Source organism: Echiichthys vipera (genome assembly GCF_963691815.1).
Source record: "Echiichthys vipera genome assembly, chromosome: 14".
NCBI lineage: Eukaryota > Metazoa > Chordata > Actinopteri > Perciformes > Trachinidae > Echiichthys > Echiichthys vipera.
Window position 1 is genome coordinate 8,197,288 of NC_139839.1, and position 23,483 is coordinate 8,220,770.

Genomic DNA, 23,483 nt, shown 5'->3' on the forward strand with positions numbered 1-23,483 from the left:
TGTGTGGTGGGGACCATATGAGCTACGATTACCCATAATCTCTCAATCACACCAAAGGTAGAAATCCTGAGTGAATCTGCTGTCACACAAAACCATTGAGATGGATTTTCAGGACAGCTAAAAGTATGGGAAAAGTTCCCACACGTCTGTCTTTGAAAGTTGGTAAACAGCGGAGAGTGACAAGACAGATGGCAGTAGAGAGATTAAAAACAGACTAAGTTGGACGTGCATATCTTCGATGAGTCTAGTTTTGATTAATGGCTGCAGCAGGCTGTTCCTCAAGCAGAATTAGTGCTAATGTGCATGCGGGGGAAACCAACTGTAAAGTGCAGCGAGACCTAAAGGAATCAGACAAGTTACACAAACCTATACAGTATCTTACTTTAAAAATATTAACTATATTGTCACAAATAATCCCCGTTGTGCATAGCTAGAAATCTATATTCCATAAACAATGTTATCTCCCAGTTAGTCTATATTCTGTCAAAGTACAATGTTTCAAAGGTACTCTTATTTTGAAAATACTATTCTAAAGTGACTAAAGCAAAGAAGATGTTTCACAAGGGATCATGATATGATTATCTTTGCAAGGAAAGAAAAGAGAACTTCCATCTTTATTTAGTCGCTTGAACAAAATAATACATTGTCTGAAAACTACACTAAACATAAATGAGATAAAAAATAAGAGACAACCACTCAAACTGTCTTAAAGTGATGTGCTGATACAAACTGAGGTTGGCGTTGGCGTTGCACTCAAAGGCTATACATATTAACAACAAGTGGCACTGGACGGAAAGGTGTGTGACAGGTGTAAACCCTTTTGTGTCATATCGAAAACATACATTTTTCGCTGCATAAAAGCATCTGCCAGGTGCATAAAATGTAAAAACCTGTAGATTAAAAAAGCACGAAGTGTGCTGGGTGTGTGTCATCAGCAGATAAGATAAGCGGCTTTGTGGATATTTGTACAAAGTTATGCCAGGCGGATCTATCTGAGAGACAGCAGCAAATGAAATCTACCAGCTGGAAAACTCACAACTGCTTTTGATCACTGAAGGGTGAAAGTCTCGACAATGGTTATCCTGCAGCTTTTGAAAAGGGTTTTCTTACTTTCATAAGACATTTCTCAAGAGACCAGCATCCTTCAATTGGGGCTCCTGAAAAATATTAAAAGGAAAACTAGCTCTGCAGCCTGATTTTTTATGAAATATTTTTCATGCAAACAGGCAGATCTTCAAGTATGAAATCTCTCAAAATGGACGCAATGTGCTGTAATGGATTCTAACCTGAAAATACAAAAAATGCTGTAAAATAATCTGTTAACGGGATAAAATGATGATTAATAAATGATTTATCACGTTATCTTTGCTGTTTCAGTGATCACATTAAAAAAAATGTGGCCCATACGCCCATCATCCATGTGATAATTATGGATTATAAAAGGTGTCATTGTGGTCGACTACATTAAACCGAAGTAACAGAAATCATCCCAGATTTTTGTTTCTGGCTTCATGAAATTATTATTTTGTTTATCTCTCATAATACTGCCGCAGATCCTCTCAAATGAATGGGTGTGACACAACCCCCGGCTTTGTTTGAACTAATTATAGCAAAAATGTCTTCATTTCCAGCGGAAAGACAGAACTTCTTTCCAGTCAAAGCGACCTAAAGCACCACCAGCTTTATGGGAATAATCCTCACAGTTGGAATTCACCCTTGACCACCAAACTATCCATCAAGGGCAATTCTGACGGCAGGTCTGACCAATTTGGCTTCCCTGTAATAATTTCTGTATTTTCAGCATCTGCTGGATTAGGTCAGCTGCTTTTTCTAACCCCATTCCATCCGCCTTTCACAGAGACGTCAATATATTGAGCGCCAGCAGACCTGAATGTGTAGCAGATAAAACAGTTTGGCTACGGACAGAGCTTATCAAAGCACACGCCGTAGTGATCACATCATGTGGTCTGGCCCATTAGCTTCCTCCTCAAATTGAGAGATCAAGGGGAAGGCATTTTCAAAGGCGTCCCTTGACCTCTGACCTCAAGATATCAGAATGAATGGGTTATGTGGGTACCCACGAGTCTCCCCTTCACAGACATGCCAACTCTATGATTATCTCATGCAGCTTGGGTAAAAAAAAGAAAAATCTAAAATGGTGTTTTTTAATATTTCTGCATATCAGGGTTCCTAAACAGTCTTGGAATTGCAGAAATTGGGTGTGACTGGAAAGCTGGGGCTCTTGTGGATTTGTATTCATGTGGGATTATATTAGTCCTCATAGCAGCCATTTCACTGCGCTGAGACCATTTAAAAAGTGTGTGTGTGTGTGTGTGTGTGTGTGTGTGTGTGTGTGTGTGTGTGTGTGTGTGTGTGTGTGTGTGTGTGTGTGTGTGTGTGTGTGTGTGTGTGTGTGTGTGTGTGTGTGTGTGTGTGTGTGTGTGTGTGTGTGTGTGTGTACACGCACGTCCTTCATGCCACCCTTGAGCCACGCCAGTCAAAAAAGTTTGGGCACGCCATTGGTTTCAGTAGTGATGGACTGAGACATCAACCCTCAGGAGATACTATAAGTGTGTGTTGTGTAAGATACTGGTTTATACAGGGGGGGCAGGAACTGAAAAGGTAGCAGCCAAAGCAACGGCCAGGGCAACTGAGTCAACTGAGCAACTGGACTCTTTGAATACCCCAAAAATTATCTTGGCTATGCAATATATTCTAATGGTGTAGGATGATCCTGTAAGCCTCTGAACACCGTGTTTTCAGATGTTTGCAGGTGTTTGCAATTATTCTGGCTGATAAAACCTTGTAAAGCATGATAAAGGTGTAATTTGTCCAAGGTGTAATTTGTCCAGTCTCAACAGGTGCAACAACGCTAACAGGAGACTCAGGAAGATGTCAGTCTATCACAGTATACACCCCCACACAGTCCTGAAGAAGCCTAATCAGCCAGATTATGTGAAAACACCTGTACAGGTGTTCAGAGGCTTTAAACCATCCTACAATGGAAGATAAAAAGGGGTTTATTAAAATGTACTTTCACTGCCATCTAGTGTATAGTGATGAAACAGTGGTTTGTGAGGCCTCTTATGGGATATAAACCAGATGTAAGTACTTGGGCTAAGAAACGTGAGGAAATGAAGTGTTCACATATAACTGGGTCAGACTCTCAGCTGTCTGGTAACTCTGCCCTTGTGTGTATAGAATTTAACCGAATCTCTATGTTCCAGTCGTTCTGATGAAGGCTCTGTGCTGTGTTTTTTGTGTGATTTCATATTTACAAGTGAAATGTACGGGTAGTGAATCCAAGGGTGGAGCAGGATACCCCCCGATGGATAGACACTGGTGGTGGTGAGGAGGAGATGACTGAGACTGGAGAAGAAGTCCTGATGATGGAGATGCTGCAGAGACTTGGAGGTGAAGGGGGTGGAGGTGGGTGTTTGCCATAACATGACAACCTGGAATGACATCTGACAGCCAAGAGATACCATACATAAACTTTTGACAGCTACAGCCTGATTGACTGAGTACATCATGGAGGTGTGTGATAGGTTTGAGAGAAGTGGTGACCTGCCAACAATTACCCTACAAATTAATGTGCCTGGTAGAAAGTGACAGAGCGAGAGAGAGAGATTTGAGATAGGATGAAGAGGGACGGTGTTTCCGTCTGAAATTTTGCTAAGCTACATTTGCTGTTATGAACAATACTCGCATATTTGTAGCTCTCCACAAGGTCAATGTCGTGAGTCAAAAGAACTCAAAGCTTCCAACTAAACCGTAAACTTTACTGGTGTCTCAGAAGGGAACATCAGCACAGTATCCAACTGTTCCATCTGAAGGTGCGTCACCAAAGCTACACGTAACAGCACGTCTCAGCGCATCTCAACACTCCTGGTCCAACCATGTTTGCTAAATATAACCATGGATGAACTGTATGAACAAAGTGTATAACCCGGTACATATAACCGGTATTGATGCTGATAAAACTGCTCTCCCGCTCCATGCTGACAGGCCTTTCACTACACCCACGCCCTTGGGATGTGTCAATACCCTCTAAATGGCAGGATGAACAGTATGAACTCCAGGACAGTTTGTGGGCTATTTTGATGGCACAGAATGTGCGAACACAGCATGGTGTTATAAATGGGATTTTGGGCGGCAGATCTTTGTACAGGCACAACAATGGAGGCTTTGTGAGTTTCTGTTTCTTGGATGGACTGGGATACATTCAAGATTTCCCCCTTCATGGAAAATACCAACATAAAAAGTGGTAGCTTTTAGCTTTCTTTACCTTTGTGAACCTGCAGAGTGCCTGGGTTTCTTGTCCAGCTTCCTTTATATTTAATTTCCGGTCTGTGTGTTTCATGGCCCCGAGTCTCCCAGGAACTGCACATAATATCCACACAGTCCAGGCTTTATGTTTTCTCCATCCTTTTTTATCTCTCAGAATTCTGTGTCTCTGTGTTGACAAAGCTTTAAGCGCCCTTGTTCTTTATCTTCTGCTCGGCCGGCATTAAGAGTGGAGCCTCTTGCTTTCCTCTCTTGGCTCAGGAGAAAATACAGAGGCCATCATCTTTATTGGAGAGAGGAAAGGCTCAGCAACGTGTCAGAGGGGCAGAGAAATGACCAGGGGGGATGGAGATGGACATAAAAGAGCAGTTGGGATCAAGCAGAGGTTTCCCGATAAAAAAATGTATATAGATATTAAGAGAAGAATTAGACCATAAGCGATTGAGCAAGTAAGTTTGTCCTTAACTACATGTCTCCTGCCTCCTTCAAGCGTCTTTTCTTCTTACCTATTGATGACTTGTTAAGGCTGCACACGAAAATATTGCACTTTGGCGGCAACAAGTGGCAACCAGACAAAACAATTTAATTTAATTCCTTTTTAAAAAATGTTTTTCAAGATCTTCCATTATTCAGAAATACTGTTATTTCCCTTCTGCGATCTCGATATCTTTTACTTACAGTGACATAAACATGTTAATGCTGGTGACTATACAACATTAACATTTAATTCAAAACAGTGCTCTCAGTTAGTAGAGATTTTTATCTTGTTATCTTGACAAGACAGGAATGCTTTTTTTCGTTTGTTTTGTTTTTTTAATCAAGGCTAGATAATCTCACCATCACTGTGTGTCGATTGGTTCGTAGTAGTAAGATTAATAATGGGCGTTTGCTTGGAGCAAAGCACCACTGATTAAGTAATTAAACTGTATTTACAGTGAGCAGTACACTAAACAGCAGTTACAAAACCATAACATATAAAGTCATAAACCATGAAATTAGCTAAATGAATGTTTTTATGTAAACAATGCATCGAATCACTAATACAAGACACACTATAATACAAAAGGTGTCACTTGTTGTGAGGATCCCAAAGACAATTATCACCCAACGTGTTTCAGGAAAAATACTACAGAGCTTATTCTTTTGTTTTTCTGGCTTGCAAATCCTGTTCAAATGGACTTCATTTCCAGTGGCAGTACTCAGTTGTTTTCTCACCTGTGCTGGTCTAGACCCCAGCTTCACTTTATTATTTGTCAATCAACACAATCCTCAAGGTACATGTAATTGGCAGTTAAAATGCATCTTTCATAAACCCCCTGTACACACACATGCGATTCCAGGCTGTTCTCATTTACTGTTAAATAAATCTGATATCTGATAACTACAAAACTAGACTAGAAATACACCGTCAACCATGGCTTGGAGGATTTTGGGGGTTTGGTGCCTTGGGTATCTTGGGAGTGCTTGGGAAGCTACCACCTCTCCAGACATCAGTCTACACTCCACACTTCCGTACAGGAACTTGAACCAGTGACCCCTCCGTTTCTAAGCCAAGTCCCCACAGCCAGGGCTACTGCCACCCACATAGTGACTGAACTGTTGAGGACATTTTTAACTTCTCCAACTACAGAGTCATTAGACCCGGAAAATGAATTACTAATTCATTACCTTGTCTTGTGGAGGGGCATATCCCAACAAAAGGTCAGGATGCCTCAAGTTAATTTCTCCCCATAGGGCCCTCTAGTGGTTGAATCCTACCATGAGTTTCACACCAGACTCATTTAGCAGTCTACTGGCTAAAAAAAGACTGGACTTTTCTTAGTGAGCCAACAAAACTAAATAAGTGGATGAATTGCGAGAAAAATAATTTTAAATATCTTCAAAACAGACGCTTGAAGTACACCTGTCCCTTCCAGCAATAGACTCAAAGCTGCAGTTTAAAGCGTTGATGTCTCAATTTTTTTCTCCTGAATATCAGATCCTTCATCACGCCGCCTGTTAGAAGTCCTCTTCAAAGTTCTTGTCACAATCTACCTCTCACTTTTTTCCCTCTCTTTTTCCTCTCTCTCTGCACTCTGAACATTTTAACTGGCCTTGTCATTTGTCTTTTTTTTTTATCTGTATCTTTTCTCTACTGGAGGGAGTTATTATATCCATCAAACCAAGATCCGCAGACTCTTAAATCTTTAACTGTGACTGCATTGATGGTTTGGATCTGAGCATTTCATTTCTGTCTCATTTTGCCTCTCTGAGTTTTTCTCTTCCTCTCTTCCTCTTGTTCTTTCGCCTCTCCGTTCTCTATCCTTCTTTCGCTCTCCCTCACGCCGTGCGTCGTACCTCTCAGCTCTGTCTCACTCTCGTACCCTTCCTCTCCACGCTGTTGCTACTTTGATCTTCCTCTCCCAGCCGCCGATAAGAAGCCTGTTCAGTGGGTGTAAGAGTATGTGTGTGTATTTTTAGGTATGTCTCCTTTGCATTAATTGGCCCTCCCGTATTTGGCTTGCTCTCCACAGTATTTCTCGGCTTCGGAAGAAACATCCTCATCCTGTTATCCTCTGGCTATAAGAGATTTTTGCCTGGGGGCTTTTATAAGACAGATCCCAGTTTTCTGACAGAGCGAGATGAGTCGGCATTGGAGTCTTTGCTGAGGGTGATGAAGTTATTTTTAAGATTGTTCGCCGGGAGATTTGACATGTTGTTCTTAGATAATTAGCAGAATAGTTCTCTGTAATTTATGCACACTATCTTACACCAATTTTCCAATTTAATAATGTGATCCCCTGGAATAGAAGAACAAGATAAAGCAACTTTAATATAGCGGTTGCTACACTACACCGTGTTTCATTGTGGCATCTATGAGACCTCTGTGTGCTGATAGATACAGAAACATAACTACACACCTCCTAGCAAGCACCTTTACAAAGCCATTTATCCTAAACAGAGTTAGTTATATTATATTGATTTGTCAGTGAAGCTGAAAACTATTGGCTGAGCAAAGTTTGACATATCTAGGCCTGAACATTTGCTGTTTCTGCATTTGGGTCCACCTGCCTGCTTCAAACTGTGACAGCAACATGTTTGTTGTATGAAGGAAACCTGTCAACAGCATTCACTAAAGGTGAAATCTGTCAATCATGCACAAGGACACTCACATGCAAAACAAATTTCAGCCACCGGTTACAAACTAAACTACTGATTGACTGTTGTTGATGGTAATGCACTGAGAAATGTAGCCATGAAACGAAGTTTACTTCCAAGAGGGTTATGTTCCTCTAGCACTCAGCCCTCAAACACTCAAACACACAATGCCTCACACACAGTGTCCTCCCTCACAATCTATTCATTTTCAATGCTCCAATTTTCCGTTCAATGTTGGCAAATCGTGATACGCTGTTTCTTTTTTAAACTCACTGCAGGTTTAAAGAGATTCCATTGTTTCATTGAGAGGTAAGATAACCTTGTCACTGTTAAAGTACTTTTCTCTGCTTTGTTTTCCACTGCAGGTTGTTCAACCTGAGTGCAGGCAGGATTCTCAGCTGACCGCCATAGCGATGCCTTGTGAAACTGCTGTGACATCATCTTCAACATGACAATCACATCACATCTGCAACAATGTCTGCTCTTTGTCAAAAGTGTACAGCGTAGTGTGGGTGAGGGTGTAGTTGTGTGGCCTGCCAAATGCAGACTGCAGTCACTTTTGACGGTAGCATGGCTTTAAAGATGTTGGGTTTGTGCAGTATGTCCCCCTAGTCAAGGTTCCCTCAGGGCGCACTCACACTGTTCATCCGTACCGTGCCCAAACAGGTTTTACGGGTAAAGCCTAGTTCGTTTGAGCAGTGTGATTGCAACCGCTCCGCGCCTAGCTGCGGCCAGCTGGCCATCCACAGCCCGTTTGAGAGAGGTGGGCTTTTGTAAAGCGTGTTTGCACATAAGGGTGATAGATCAATCAGTAGTCTGCAGGGTTTTATCTTGCCGAGAGTTGAGTAGAGCCGCACCTTACCATGTAGTGGAAAGGATAAACCTCAAACTGCACCGTAACAGCAAGTCACAATGTCTTCAATACCTCAAGAAAGAAAAACATTGCTCACAGTGACACGCAGCACATAATCCTTTCATCCAATCCATCTCTTATGCAATTAGATGGAGTGTTTTAATATATATATAAATCATTGCTACATCAAAGTATAATATCCATAAGCAAAAATGAACGTCACTCACTCTCTGGCCTTTTCCAAGTTTGACCTCAGACTCGCATGCTTTAATTGCTCATGTTTTGCTGCTGGTATTTGTTTTTTCTCTTTATTGAATATGAAAGTTTCACTTTTGTTTCTGCAGCCATGTCTAGAATAGTCACGTATACATAAAGCTTATTAGGATTATAAATGAGGCTGAGGCACAGAGAAAAACAAAGGGAGTCTCAATCAGATGTTCTGGTGGGTGTCAGAAACAAACAAACACACACAAACACACACACACACACACACACACAGTCTGTTCTCTGTACAGCATGCTGAACCCTCTCCTAGCCCTTTTGATTCTCCTTGATGAGGGCATCGTCGCTGAACAATGGAACAGAAGGTACAGAGGATAAAGCATTCTGGAGCAGGAGAAAAGAGAGAAAGAAGTGTACTGAGGTAGAGAGAGAGAGAGAGAGAAAGAGAGAGAGAGCAAGAGAGAGCTATTGGTGTACTTGAAATAACTAATTTGTTACCTTTAAAAATTGGAAACAAAACTAAGAGCTCTACAGCCACTGTTAGGCTGCATTCACATCAAATCAGGCATTGAGGCAGTTAGTGCAGGTTGTTTGCGTGTCCCCTAAATGGCCCGTTTTTGTTTCCATTGTATTCCCCATGGTTCTAGCATTTAGCCATGCTGCTGGTATGGCGGATCCTACGAATGACTCTCTATCTGCATCGACACATTCAAAAAAACTGAGTATTCTTTAGGCACAAACTCTTAGTGTCCAACTTTGCACATACATCATTCTTTCAAGGTCACACATTGAAGTAACATTGAGAAAAACCCTGTATGCGTGTACGCATTAAAACCAACTTGCACACATTCCATGTCTGATATTGCCTTTTCCCCTGAAGAACCCTTAATTGAAATGCAGCAAGCGATTTGGCACGAGAGCGACAGGCCTATTAGATATCGCTCTCTGTCAGCTGGGGTTAGCCAGCGATGCTTTATTGCTCTGCTAAAACCCAAACACTAAAACAACTGCCAGAGCCCACTCTGGTCAAGGAAACCATTTCATCACCTGACAGCAGCCATATAGCAGGAGGAATTATGAGAGCGGTGTCGTGGCAGCCAGCAACATGGGGAGAAAAGTGGGGGAGACAGGGATAAGTAGGGGCGGAGGAGGTGGTGTAATTTTCATAATGGAGGTGACGGCAGTGCAGGAGCAGAGGAGGAGGGCAGAATCTTTCTGCTGCAGGAAAAATACGAGAAAATGAAGGGTTTGAATTCCAAAATGAGGTTTTCATTATTACACTAAATCAGGGTTTTGGAGTTAAAGTGAAAGTTATTACCCTTAATTATCTTTGGTTTCAAAATAGTAACATAAGAGATGATTGTAGTTTTAAAATATTAAAGGGTTGGCAGTGAATTGAAAGAATGGAGCCCTTCCTTCTCTTCAGCTAGGCGCACCGTCTCTCAAAACTCACTGCCACGCATAGAAAATGAATGGGAAGTGTGGAAATGGCAGTTCTTTTGGATGCTACCTTGAGCCTTTCACCTTTTAGAAAGCTGTTGTGCTGCATTGCTTATTTACACATGCAGCACGGAGCATTCTTCTGGAGTGGTATTTCAGGCAACTTTATAAATGTTAGTCCAATATTCTCTCTCCTTTTCAGCTCTTTTTTGGTCACCATCAGCTCCTGAGAAAAACATGTTCAGCTGCGATGTGGACTTTCTTCACCAGCGAGGTGTTTATTTTGTGTGTCATTTGTTGGTTTATCAGAGCATTTCCACTGAAACACGTGCCTACTGCACCTGGGAACGAGGCTGGGCAGAGTGTGGAGGCCAGAAATCCCAAACCATGAACTGAAAGATGCAAAAATATTCTGCAGTGCTGAGGGGAACTGCTGAGTCGACACCTTTCTCATTACACACAGTCATTTGTAAATAATAAAGTACATTATTATTGCAGCTTTTAACCCTCATATTGTGAATTCTATCCCAACAGTTTATCCTTTTATGTGGTTCATTCATTATTAACATAATAACATAACACAACATTACATAACAAACAACAATATTGACATAAACATAATTGGGGAAACCATTGGAAATGCTCCAGTGACTCTCAGTGCCTGATGTTTACAGAGATCAGTTAAAGCCTCCTGCACATGAGCACTATTTATCGAGCTTCCTCGATTTGTCCCCAAAGGGAAACATTTAGCGAGTCTGTGATGTGTGAAGAGGTGCGAAGGAAGCAGAGATAGAGAAATCTATAATCACCCAAAGCAGTGGTTAGCAGACTCTATCGGAAAAACGATACTGTGGCCAATGGTTTCCCTGTGCCGTAATGAACCTCTGTCTGTTGCTTCTTTTTTATTTCCGGCTTTTCCTTCACTGAGAGGAAGAAACACTGCTGAAAGACAAACTCCAACAAATGAAACTGACTCAGTGTTTGTGAGCATCCAGTGTCTCTACCAGCTGTTTTCTGTAGAGCAGCAAGTGTAGTCTCAAGTCAAATCCCTCTCCATAGCTTAATTTGAAACATTTTCTGATCAAAGCTGGATTGATTGTGTTTTAATGCAAGGTAGAGAAATTCTTTAAATGCATGGGTTAAGGAAATCAGGTTGGATATTTGTCAAATAAATTACAGCAGTGCCTTGTTGACCTCCAGGCTCAGGTGCTCTTTGGTTGCACTCCATCCATTTATTTGTGTTCTGTCAGACAGAGTGCAATAGAGAGTGGAGATACAGTATACATATCTTTATTTTTCATAAACAATATACTCCAACCCAAGGCCAACTGTGAAATTAACCAACCATCCCCCCTATGATAGTGCACCTGCTGTTGAATCTTTTGGAAAGTGCAGACCAGATTTTACTGTGCATGCGTTGTACTGCCCATTGAATGATATGACGTGATATGGCATCATCACTTCTCCTCTTTTCACCCTCCTCGGTTGATCGAATGTCGTTTCCAGTATAGAGTCTCCAAACTTCAACCTGAGCAGAGGTTTAATCAGCCAGAATAAGTGAAAACACCTGTGTAATTGTGAACCTTTAAAGCCCTGTTTACACGACAACGAGTTTACGCTGCAACTGCATTTTGAGGGCTAAACATAGCAAAAAAGTGAAATCGACCTCCAGAGTGGAAGTCTCAACAACGCATTATGGTTAAAACTGTAACCATGGCCAACCATTTAGTAGGTTAAGGTCAAAGTTTAAGTCATTCCTTCTACATATAACCCTGTTATCAAGAAATTATGTGTATATTATACTCTTTTATTATTTCATTTACACAAACATAAGATAAAAAGTCACAGGCTTATACAATGGACCTCCACTCAACTTAGGGACAAGTTGTTTATGTTCATTACCATTTCCTCATTATGCTGATAAAAACATACTTCAAGTGGCATTGCATTTCAAACATTGCTGTTGCAAATCAGTAGTATAAAGACATTTAAAGACAGTTTTTAGGTGACAGGTTTGAAATATTCAGACTAACCATCACTATGCATGATGTTAACAAACCAGTCAATTTTGTGAATTTCTTTGACCTTGTGAATCTGATTAAGGAAAATGTGAATTAAAGTGACTTATGGGAACTGCACTAAACCTCCTCCATGATCTCTTTCTTAAATCTGATTTCCGATTCTCTGTGGATCCACAGGGTGACACCGGGCCAGTGCGGTATGTCGAGTACAGAACAGCATCCCTGAGGTTTGGCAGTGCTGCATGGACTCGGCATCTCTCTGAGGGAAGACTGGACACTCGGGGTCAGAGCAAATCAGACCTGAAGGGTCTCTGTCTTACCTGCTGGGCCTGATAAAAGACTCAAACGCCACACACCAAACACACCGTAGCATAACCACAGAGAGCAGTACACTGGGGTGTTGCAAAAAAAACAAAACAAAAAGATATTTTCTGTTACTGCTGCTGCCGCACATTTAGTCCGGCTCTAAACATCCCATCTATCTTTGCTTCCTTAATTACCATCAGAATATATATAAGACTTGAGAAGAGGCAATTCTCTTGTACCATCCCTGATCGCACTGATTGTATTTGTGTATGTGTGAGTGCAGCTTTAATCACGATGTGTTCTTAACTTGTTCTGTAAGATAAATTGCCTCTGAAAAGAAGTTAATGTTTCTGTAATCTGCTCCCAGTCTCAGACCGCTGCTCCAGGCATTAAATAGACTGTAATTTTGAATCCCCATTGTCATTTTATCATTGTCACTAATCTTGCGGTCTGATCTTTTTTTCCTTATAACCTTTTTCCGTATTCAACAAGTAATTATCTATTTTTAATTTTTTTTTAGAAAAAGGACCTGACTGAGGTTTTGCAATGACTATGATTTTTAATAATGAGATTATTCTCTCTCCGTGTTATTACTTACTCCCTGACCCTTAGTGTAGCACAGCTCTTACATCACTATTATTATTATTCTGTCCAGCTTTCTCATTTCTTCCACAGTCAATACAGGAAGTGCCTCCTTATGGTGTTCCTCTACTCGTCATCAATTCACATCTTAGCAGTGGTGAATTCGTCATCATTTAACTGCTCTTTAAAGGAGCTGTATACATTAATATAGAAGCAAAACCCTTAAACCTCAAATCCTTTAAAGTGAACAAATGAACTTCATCAATCAATCAATCAATCAATCAATCAATCAATCAATCAATCAATCAATCAATCAATCAATCAATCAATCAATCAATCAATCAATCAATCAATCAATCAATCAATCAATCAATCAATCAATCAACCAATCAATCAATCAATCAATCAATCAATCAATCAATCAATCAACCAACCAATCAACCAATCAATCAATCAATCAACAAATCAATCAATCAATCAACCAACCAATCAACCAATAAATCAATCAATCAACCAATCAACCAATCAATCACTCAATCTATCTATGTATCAATCAGTCGACCAATAAATCAATCAATCAATCTATCTGTCTATAAATCTATAAATCAATCAATCAAGTCATCGTTAAAGAACACTTGATGAAGGTCTGAGGCTTGTTATATTACGTTAATTGATAATCCTAAGCAGTTGCTCTGAATGTGTAATATTAACACTGATAGTTTTACATTGGAGTCAGTTGGAAGCTGCTTCTCATGCTGATGCCAAATGGCTCCAAATACTGTATGTTTCATATCATTCCTCCTGGGCTTTGCAGAAATGTACAATACCAAATATCGTTATGGCAACTGGGCTGCACGTAACTCAACTCCACTGTGCAGAAAAGTCTCATCAGCCAGAGTCAGTGAATACACCTGTGTGTGTGTGCAGAGAGTTGAAGGTGATCTTAACTAATACCTGTCTTGGGATTCTACATTGACAAAGGGAAGACAGGTGTAGTTGGTGATTTAGTGATGGATAAAAATGTGAAGTGTGTTCTGCAATCGCTTTAATGTGGCTACAGAATGACAGCTTTGGCGAGTTTTATGGACACAGATACAACCTAGTAACAATGACACACATAGTTTTTTCTTTGCTCACAAAGTAATCGTTCAACTTTGTTAGAATCACAAACGTATGAGTGTGTATTAGCAACAGCTGTAGTGGATGCCAACTGGTCATAGAATATGGAAAGTAAAACCTAGGAACACACTACATTTCCTCAGAAGGACGCACAAAATGCTGGATGAGAGATTGCATTGAGTTACAGAAGCTAGTGGGAGCAGAAAACGGACCGGACTGCATTCAGAAGTCAAAGTTGAATTGAATTGGTTTTACAGGAAGGCAGTGTCCCCTTCTGGGGAATAAACAAAATACAGAACAAATGTATGACTTTGACATTTATTTGGTTTCTTTGGTTTCTTTGGTTTCGTTGGTTCATTCAGAAGTTCACTTGTTTTATCAAACTGGCAGTGCCATTTGTATGTCATTTATGTTCATTTTAGAACAATACAGTTATTTTTTCTTGACCCAGTCTTTACGAGACCACCCAATTAGCACACGATAAGGTTATTGTATTATTGTTTATATTACAAGCAACCAGTCGAAGTAGATGCAAGAGCCAAAGCTGCACCAATACCAATAGACTAGACAAACAATGTGATTAATTAGTGTAAAAAAAAAAGCAAGTACAGAGAAAATCTAATGATATCATGGCACTGGTTAAATGTAAAGGCACTGATACTGAAGAACTGTATGCTGAAGGCTTTTCTACAGCTCATTTTCACTGATCTGAGTGCAGTTGAACTCACAAACCTTTTGCGATCCCTTAAGAAGCAACTTGAGTGCCCGCAGCATGGGTGAAGCTCTTCTCTTCGCCTTTTATCCCTCTAGTGCTACAGATGTTATATTATGCTAATTGAGTGTTCATCAGTAGATTAAAAGAAGAGAGAAAACTGACGAGGCTAAGATGAAAGAGTGCGATAGATAAGAAGAGGTAAAAATGCTACAGAATGATGCAGGATAGCTTCAGAGGATGCAGATTATCCAATTACAGAGTGAAAACAAAGAAAAGGAAGTGAATTGTACTGAATTGTTCTCATGTGGCTTGATATCAGCTGATACTTATCACAATTACAGAAACAATGGATATTTTATCAAGCTCTAAATCAGCTTGAATATTTCCCTTCAAAGAATAAATGCTTGCGTGAAGCCAAACCAAAGAAACAAACTAGAGAATTAGGCAAATTTAAAGCTCCACAAGACAAGAATTCTATTAATCTCATCCCTCATTGAGACTGCTGCAGATAACACACGTCATCAAGTTGTTTCGTTTTTTTTTACCATAAATGTTTCAAATATTGGTGCATGGTAAGTGGCAAATCATTTTCAAACCATTGTAAAAATGATTTGTAAAATTTAGTCTGCTTTACATGTATATGCATTCAGGTGGCCATGAAGTGAGTCACGTTATAAACGGAGACTTGAGTTCTGCACAGCTATTCCTGTTAACATTTTCATGGACCATAATCACCTTCTTGCACAAACTTTAAAGGTCCCACGTTGTGAAAAGTGAGTGTTTCATGTAATTTTTATCATAAAGCAAATACGGGATACTATATTAATACTGTGAAAGTACCAAAACTCTCAATCCCCAGAAAAATTCACACAGCCTGTAATTCAAACACTGTGCCTTTAAACGAGCCGTCACGACCTGTGCACAGTTGTGATGTCACAGGGGGCGACAGAGAGAGACAGACACAGGTGAATACAGCTATGTTCAGACAGAAGCTTTGTTTCCATTCAATAGTCACGGTAATTTTAAGCAAACTTATGGAATGTCACAAAAAAGTAACTGGAATTAGGTTCGTTTCCATCAATTGGTTTGGAACGAGTAAACCAGGCTGTGTATTTGAGGTTTTATCAAATTTTACGTTTCAGACATTCAGATTTTCCAATGCGAATCTTCAAAATACACATTCACAAATGATTATGGAAACACAGCTAGACAGTATGAGAGAAATGTTCTAGTAGAAACCCGAAATACAAAGTATGACTGGGACTGAGCATAATATGTCCCCTTTACCCATATACCTTAGTTGCCACGTTCGTGTCGAAAGCAAGAACTTTCAAAACATTAGAAAAAGTTAACATTTGCCGTAATCCGGAATTTAGTAGATCGCTCAATACTGGTGTTGTCGTCTGGCGATGGGTCGGATAAAAACTTATTACATCCAAAATCTTCTTCTGGATCTAAGAAAATAAGTGAATCATCCAAAGAAAGGAAATTAAACTTTTCATACATAAAACCATAAAAATCGAGGTGAAAATGAGTTAAGACCAATTTACTTTGCACAATTTATTGGACATGGTCTTCATTAACTGGGTAGCTCATGTCCAGGGCTAAAAATAAGAATGTGCTTTGTTAAATGAATAAATCTAAAAGTCACTCGCTAACTATCCACATGCCACGACGTGCTTTCGAGACACCTCTATGTATTTAGCCATAAGTGAACTCCAGTTCTCCAGATGACCTCTATTATGGTGCCAGCTGTGGTTGCTGGGAGACCTGAAGAGAAGATGTCGGTGTCGGATAGAGGGCACGCCACTCCCCCAGAGATTCTAACCTCTTCTGATTTCCACTTTAGCACGGCAGCTGTTGAGTTGACATCACATGTAGCGCCAACATCGCTTTCCACTGGCGACCGACAGATGCTAATAACCAAAACAAACAGAGGAGGGAGGGGGTGGGCATTCTCTGAGCTGTGCAGACGCAGTCACCTTCGGCAGTTTGGAGGCAGGGATGGAGCCAGGCATTAGTTTCATAAGGACAGGTATATTAGAGGCAACCAGCTAAGTGGCAGCCCGTAAATGTGTTCAGACAGTGGCTTAAAATCAAGGCATTAATGTGTTATTGCTTATTAGAGCCACCATGTGTTCCAGGCCTCGGGAACTAGGCGCTCACATTCAATGTGTGGTTTAACACTGTCAGCTATTTCTTGTAAATGTGAAGACAATTTCAACACCGGGGGGAAACTAATTTGACCTTCTTCATTGCCTGAAACCTGCTACTGGTGGTAAAGGAAAAAATGACCATGGAGTATAGCACAAAGGGCAATGATAATTGGTCCTCTAGTTTCAAGCAAATAGCAAAGACCCTCTTTACTGAAATATGTACACAGAGATCTAATTGATAATACTCACATGAGGTGCGTCTTCATGCTTAGATTTGAGCGGTAAAGTTTCACATGCTTTAAATTTAACAGACTGGGGTGACAGATTGCTCGTGACTGATTTAATATGCTCAGAATCATGAATTAGTTTAACAACAGTGCAAGTGGAGAACAGTGCCGGTGGCTTTGTGTGGTGAACTAATTAGTGATGTCTCTCCCACTGGGCTGTTTTGATCTGGTCTTTGGAGTGGGTGATGCGGAGGACTCAGGTGGCTTCGTTTTCACTTTGTGAACTTTATGCTGATCAAAGCAACCTGCGGAGGAACAATGTTAAAAACAAAATCCAAAAATGTTCCTTAATAAGAACAAGCCGTAGACCTGAATGACTAAGAAAGCTAATGAGATACCATTATACAAGCTAATTAACTCAAGAAAAAACTTTAAAATAAGCTCACAGGGAGGAACTTTATCACCACCTACACCGGAGTCCTAGTTATATTTTTGTGTCTGTGCAGTGTTTGTGTGTGTGTGTGTGTGTGTGTGTGTGTGTGTGTGTGTGTGTGTGTGTGTGTGTGAAGCATCTAGGGCCAGATTTACGTACAAGAAAGCGTAGGGCAATTTTGTTGCATTCATTTAATTTGCTCCCACATTTGTTAATGTAATTAGGGTCTGATCTGCCTTTCAGGTGCCTTGTGCATGTGAAGGTGACCTCAGTGGGAGCAGTTCAGTGGTGGGATTTATCTGAGCTCACCAAGTTCGGAAAAAAGACGATTATGTGTTGATGCCGCTTTGCCAGGCTAAATAATGCATGTTTACGCAGGCTGCTGTTCACTCCCATCAGAGAACAACTGTCTATTTATAATTGGATGTGATAAATAAGCCGTAAATATACTTCCACATACGTTCTCATATGCAAGAATACATGTGATGTACTTTACAAACCATTAAGTTTCCAATCCATCCATCCAAGCAGAGTATTTCAGACGTCCCCCCCAGCAATGATTTCCAGCCTTTTCCAGGAAAACCTAAAGTGTTCCCAGACCAGACAAGATATGTAATCTCTCCGGCGTGCTCTGGGTGTACCCCGGAGACCTCTTACCAGTTGGACGTGCTCGGAAAACCTCTAACGGGAGGGATCCAGGAGACATCCTGTTCAGATGCCCAAACCACCTCAACTGCCCTCATTTTGACGCAAAGGAGCAGTGGCTCTACTCAGAACTTCCTCTGAATGTCTGAGCTCCTCACCTTATCTACCAAGCCACCCTACTGCGGATACTCATTTCAAACGCTTGTATCTTTGATCTAATTGGTCACGACTCAAAGCTCATGAAAGAGGGTCAGAACATGAGAGCATTGAGAGGTGAGAGGTTATTCTATCTTTCCATACACCAAAAACATTGTGGCTTTTACCTTTAAACGGTTAATCACACTTTGTGTACTTTTTAAACTCTTCAGTAAGGCATCTGGGTGACCACAGTGAAACAACTGAGCTCATTCCAGCATGTAAGACTAACAATCAGCTCCTCAAAGACGGCGAGTCTGTGCATTCACACCAGGGAGCTGCTCAGTAACTCCACCTTCTTACTGATGCAGAGCAGAGCCTTTCTAAAGGGCACCTCAGCAGAGCACTGGATCTCATTCAACCAAATTAAAGCATTTCCTTCAACCTTTTAATAGCTATTTCCATCTCATCCCATCTGGCAGCAGGGTCTGATTTCCCCGTTGTTGTAAGCTAATGATGTTGTTGCTGCATTTATTTATGTATGTGAGTTTAAACTTCACAACAGCCGATTGCAAGCGACATAGCCTCATCCTTCTGTCTTCCTGTGTGAAACCACTCTGCAAACAAGCCAGTAACACCTGCTTAAGCATCAGACTATAGCTGATTAGACCTTTGAGCGTGTTGCTACAGAAATGAAAACATTATGTTTTTTGTCTCATTTACTGCTTTAATATATGGAAATCACATATCTACATATCCCCTGTAAATTCACACACACACAGCCATAGATTATTTGCTAATTAATGCATTATTTAGTTTAATTAACAACCTTAGACTAGCTGGTTATACACTGGAGATCAAATGTAGAGAACTAATTATTCTAACACAGTTATTTTTTGATGTTCAGAATTTGATAGAATATCCACTGTGGCTATACTGCTGCTGTACTAGCATGTTTTTAAGAAACCAAGGCACTTAAACAAAAATCTTTATTTTGTGAAAATACAGTGAGCAAAATTAGAGAACTGTAACCATCGTGTCGGAAGAGAACATTTAAACAATGTTTTCTATTAATCCTATATGACTATAGGATTAAATCCTTGCCCTGTTAAACACCCAGCCTGGTCTCACCAAAAGGCGTGTGAATGACACGCTATTTCTCTCAAGCCATCTCGCGTATAATTACAACGCATTTCATGATTTTTGGACTGGTCTTTGGACTGTGGGAGGAACCCGGAGAAAACGGAGAGAACCCATGCAGACACAGGGAGAACATGCAAACTCCACAAGCCGGGATTCAAACCAGTAACCCTCTTGCTACAAGGCAAATAACCGTGGTTATTTTAAAAATATATAATAGTACAGTATTGGTCTAGCCACAGCGGATGTTCTATAACATTCTGAACAATAAAAAATATCACAGTATTTCAGAATAAATCAAGTTTTAATAACTTGTTCTCCAATTTCGATCTCCAGTGTATGTAATGGTTATTATGGCAGGACATTAGTCAGTTCAGTTGCATCATGTTTGTGGGTATGAAGTAAATTGACCTACAAGAAAAGGACAAACACCTCAAGTTTTCTGATGAGGTTGCAAGACTTGAAGTAACCAGAGAAACATATTGAGGCGGTAGTATTGATACATGTTTGGATGCTAAATATAACTCTGATTATATAATGCAAATGTTAAAGCTTTAGCAGATGTATAAGAAAGACGTATATGGGATTGGAGCAAAGAGAAAAGGCCACCATTATATATTTAATACTGCTGCTGGCAACTGTTAGATAACAAGCATCACTTTCTCTCCTCTAGAGTAGGCCACCACTAACACCCCAACATAGATGTGTAGTTAAAAAAAAAGGGAGTTATAAAGGAGAGTTGTAGATTAAGTAGTTGAGGCAAGAAGACTGTGAGGAGGCAGAGCAAGAGTAGAAAAGGAGATAGGAGAGGTTGGGGCTGACTGTCAAGTAGGTATAAAGAAGAAACTGTGGGGAAAAATGAGAGAGAGAAACGGCTGGGAGGAAGTTGGAGAAAAAAACTAAATGGAAGCAACGACGGTATGTGATGAAGATGAAGTGCATGTGAGTGTCTGTGTGCGCGTTTGAGCTCTCTCTGTGGTATTTGAAACACCAGGCAACTGCATGATTCTGTGTTCCAGTCTGCTGTTGTCAAACCCTGCTGGGGCTGCTGGGTGAGAGAAGCATGGGATAGCAGCTGTAGTGTGACTGTGCGCTGCGTGTGTGTGTGTGTGTGTGTGTGTGTGTGTGTGTGTGTGTGTGTGTGTGTGTGTGTGTGCGCGTGTGTGTTGTGGCTGCAAATGCATCCTTGTTTCTAGCTATGCATGTATATATATATTTATCCGAAAAGTAATGCCCTGTAATTTAAATGTGACCCACGCAATACTGTTTAGAGCAAAAGAAATGTGTTGACATAGTATAAGAGCACAAAACTTAAACCCTTTCTGCTCCACAAACTTTTTAATAATCCTAACCAGTTAACTTAATCGTCTCAGACACGTATTAGTCGTCATTCCACAGCGTGGCTCAGCAGATAGATAGTCTTATCTCAGAATTATATTTACAGTGTATGGTTATGTTAAGCACTTGGTTAAGGTTGGGGGAAGATTGAGATCTTGGGTTAATTTAATGCTGACAAAGTTAACGGTGACTCAAAGCACAAAGACAGGGTGTGTTTTCTTGAAATGTGGAAAGTGAGTTGCACACGAAAAACACTTACTGGAGTGCTGCACTTCAAGAGCAACTTAACAGCAGCTGATATTCTTGTTTTTCTCCAGTTGCTTAAATTCTTACATTGTTAGTGATGTGGAAGTGTACTTCAGGGTGTCAGTGCATTGTGACACTGCTCTCAGCTCTTTAATGTTTCACGTGACGTTTTCTTTCAGACAGCAAACACACCTTTGACATTTTTTAATACAATGTCATCCAGAAGAGCCACATTACGCACAATTGGTTGAGAGAAATGGAGCCGCTGCTAATAAGAAAACTATCAAGTGGTGGAAAATGTTGCCAGCACACAGCCAGCTGCCAGAAAAATAATCCCTGAGGCTTTTACAGAGTTTTCAGCAATAGGACAGAATAAAAAGCTAAAATATGTTACTATGTGTACAAACCACAACACGGGTGACCATCTTTTTGTGTCACACCCTTGAAATTGTTTAAGCATGCTGCTGTCATGTCAACTGACCAGATAACATGAATGTGAAATTTCATGTTTCGAAAGATGCATATAGTTCGTTAAAACTGCAGCTGTTAGGTACCAAAATGCAACAATAATCACATCAACTTGGGAGAAATGCCCTGTGGAAAAAAGTTGTTTACCCTGACAGGTACAATACACACGTGTATACATGTGTTCATGGCACTTCTGAATGCATCCAGGAGTTTATAAAAAACCCACTGCGTGAGTTTGGGGGAGTCAGAGGGAGGGTAGAGGGAGTTGTGTCCCTTTAGTGGCTCATCCGGGCAGAGCTGACTAGCAGGGTGTTGACAGTCCTCCTCCTGGCCTCCTCTTACTGTTTTCCTGCCTTCCTGTCTGCTCACTAACAGCTGCTCCATGCCACACACCTTTCCGTCATTTGTCTCTCTCATTCCTCCTCTTTTTAATTTCCAATCTATTCCTCTTATAAACCAATTTCCTCTTCCTTTGCTTGTCTATCTTCATTGACCTCCCTCTCTGCATGCACCCTTTTTATTGGAAAAGAACAAAAAAGTATTTTCTTTCCTCCCTCATTTATTCCTCCCTCCACTGCCCTTTCCTTTCCTAATTATCCCTCTTGTTAACTTTCTCCCTCCTCGCTGTTTCTCCTTATTCCCTTTCTCTTATCGCTTGTTTCCTATGTAAATCCCTCATATTCTCTCTATCCTATCTCATCATCCCTATTTATTTTCTTCTTTCTTTCCCTCCCTTGTTCTTGTACTTATTTCTTTCCTGCTTCGTCTCTCATTATGCCGTCCTCCCCTTTCATTTATAGCTTCTTGGGGGCACTGCTTAATTCTTTTCCTCCGTCCTCTCTCCTGTCATCTTCTTCAAATAGAAAAAATGGGAGGAGAGGCAGGGGAGGGAAAATGAGAGAGGGAAAAGAGAGAGACAGAGGGTGGGATGACTGTGATTAAGCCATTAAAACAGTAGGCTAATTGAATTGACAAGCTGTTAAGTAATTGTCCCTATTTGTTCCCATCCATTATTCAGTTCTTGACTGCTGTTATGACAGCAGTCTGATGCTTATTATAAGTCTGCATGTGTGTTTGTGTGTGCGTACACACTGCGTGTACTGAGTACTCTCTGAATTTATCTGGCATATACAGAAAACGAGACGCAAAGGGATTTACATTGAGACATACAGTGATACTCTGGTCAAATTATGCGTTAACGGGGGTCAGGGGGGTTGATAATAATGATAGTATATTAAACTGATTAACTGTTCCCCTCAACTTCGCGGTTGTTTCGGTTTTCTGGCTTACAACTTTACTGTTCACTGTCACTGCTATCCCAGCTTAGTTTCCAGCTGTAGTCTTCAGGAAAATCTTTAAATCCCACTTCACCTGCCAAGTTCCAAAGCAGCAGACAGATAGAGTTAGCGGCCAACTGTAGCAGAGCATTTAGTAGATAAAGACCAAGATATTTCTCTCAGGAGTTGGTGGAGATCAAAAGCAGAAATTCTAATGATTAAGAAAAACAGCAGAGGAAAGTCATGATCATTTTGCGACCCCTCTGATTTATCTTGTGACCCCCTGTGGGAGTCCTGTAGCCTGGCGGCGGCAGACGCTCCTCTGTCAGTCATCATCTTAAACCCGCCCCACATGAGATAAACGGTTGGGATTGGTCTGCACACGGCCAGACGCATCTGTCAGAGCAAATGAAACATGAGCTCAGGAGATTCATCTGATTATCAGGCTTAGAGTTCGGTCCCCAAGGTTGAACATTACTTCCTTAATGGACCAAAGCATATTTCACGATTTAAGTTCCCTGCTGGGTGTAGTTACATTCGGATATAGTTTGATTTGAGGGCCCTCACCATTTATGATTATGCCCAATCATTTCTCCATCTACTAATATCACAGATATTGATGATGTAATTATATATATATATATATATCAATACAGGTATGTCGACCAACAGTTAAGACATTTTCCTTTCAGTAAAGTTTTTTCTTTCAGAAAAGCCTTGCTTGTAAATTCCAGT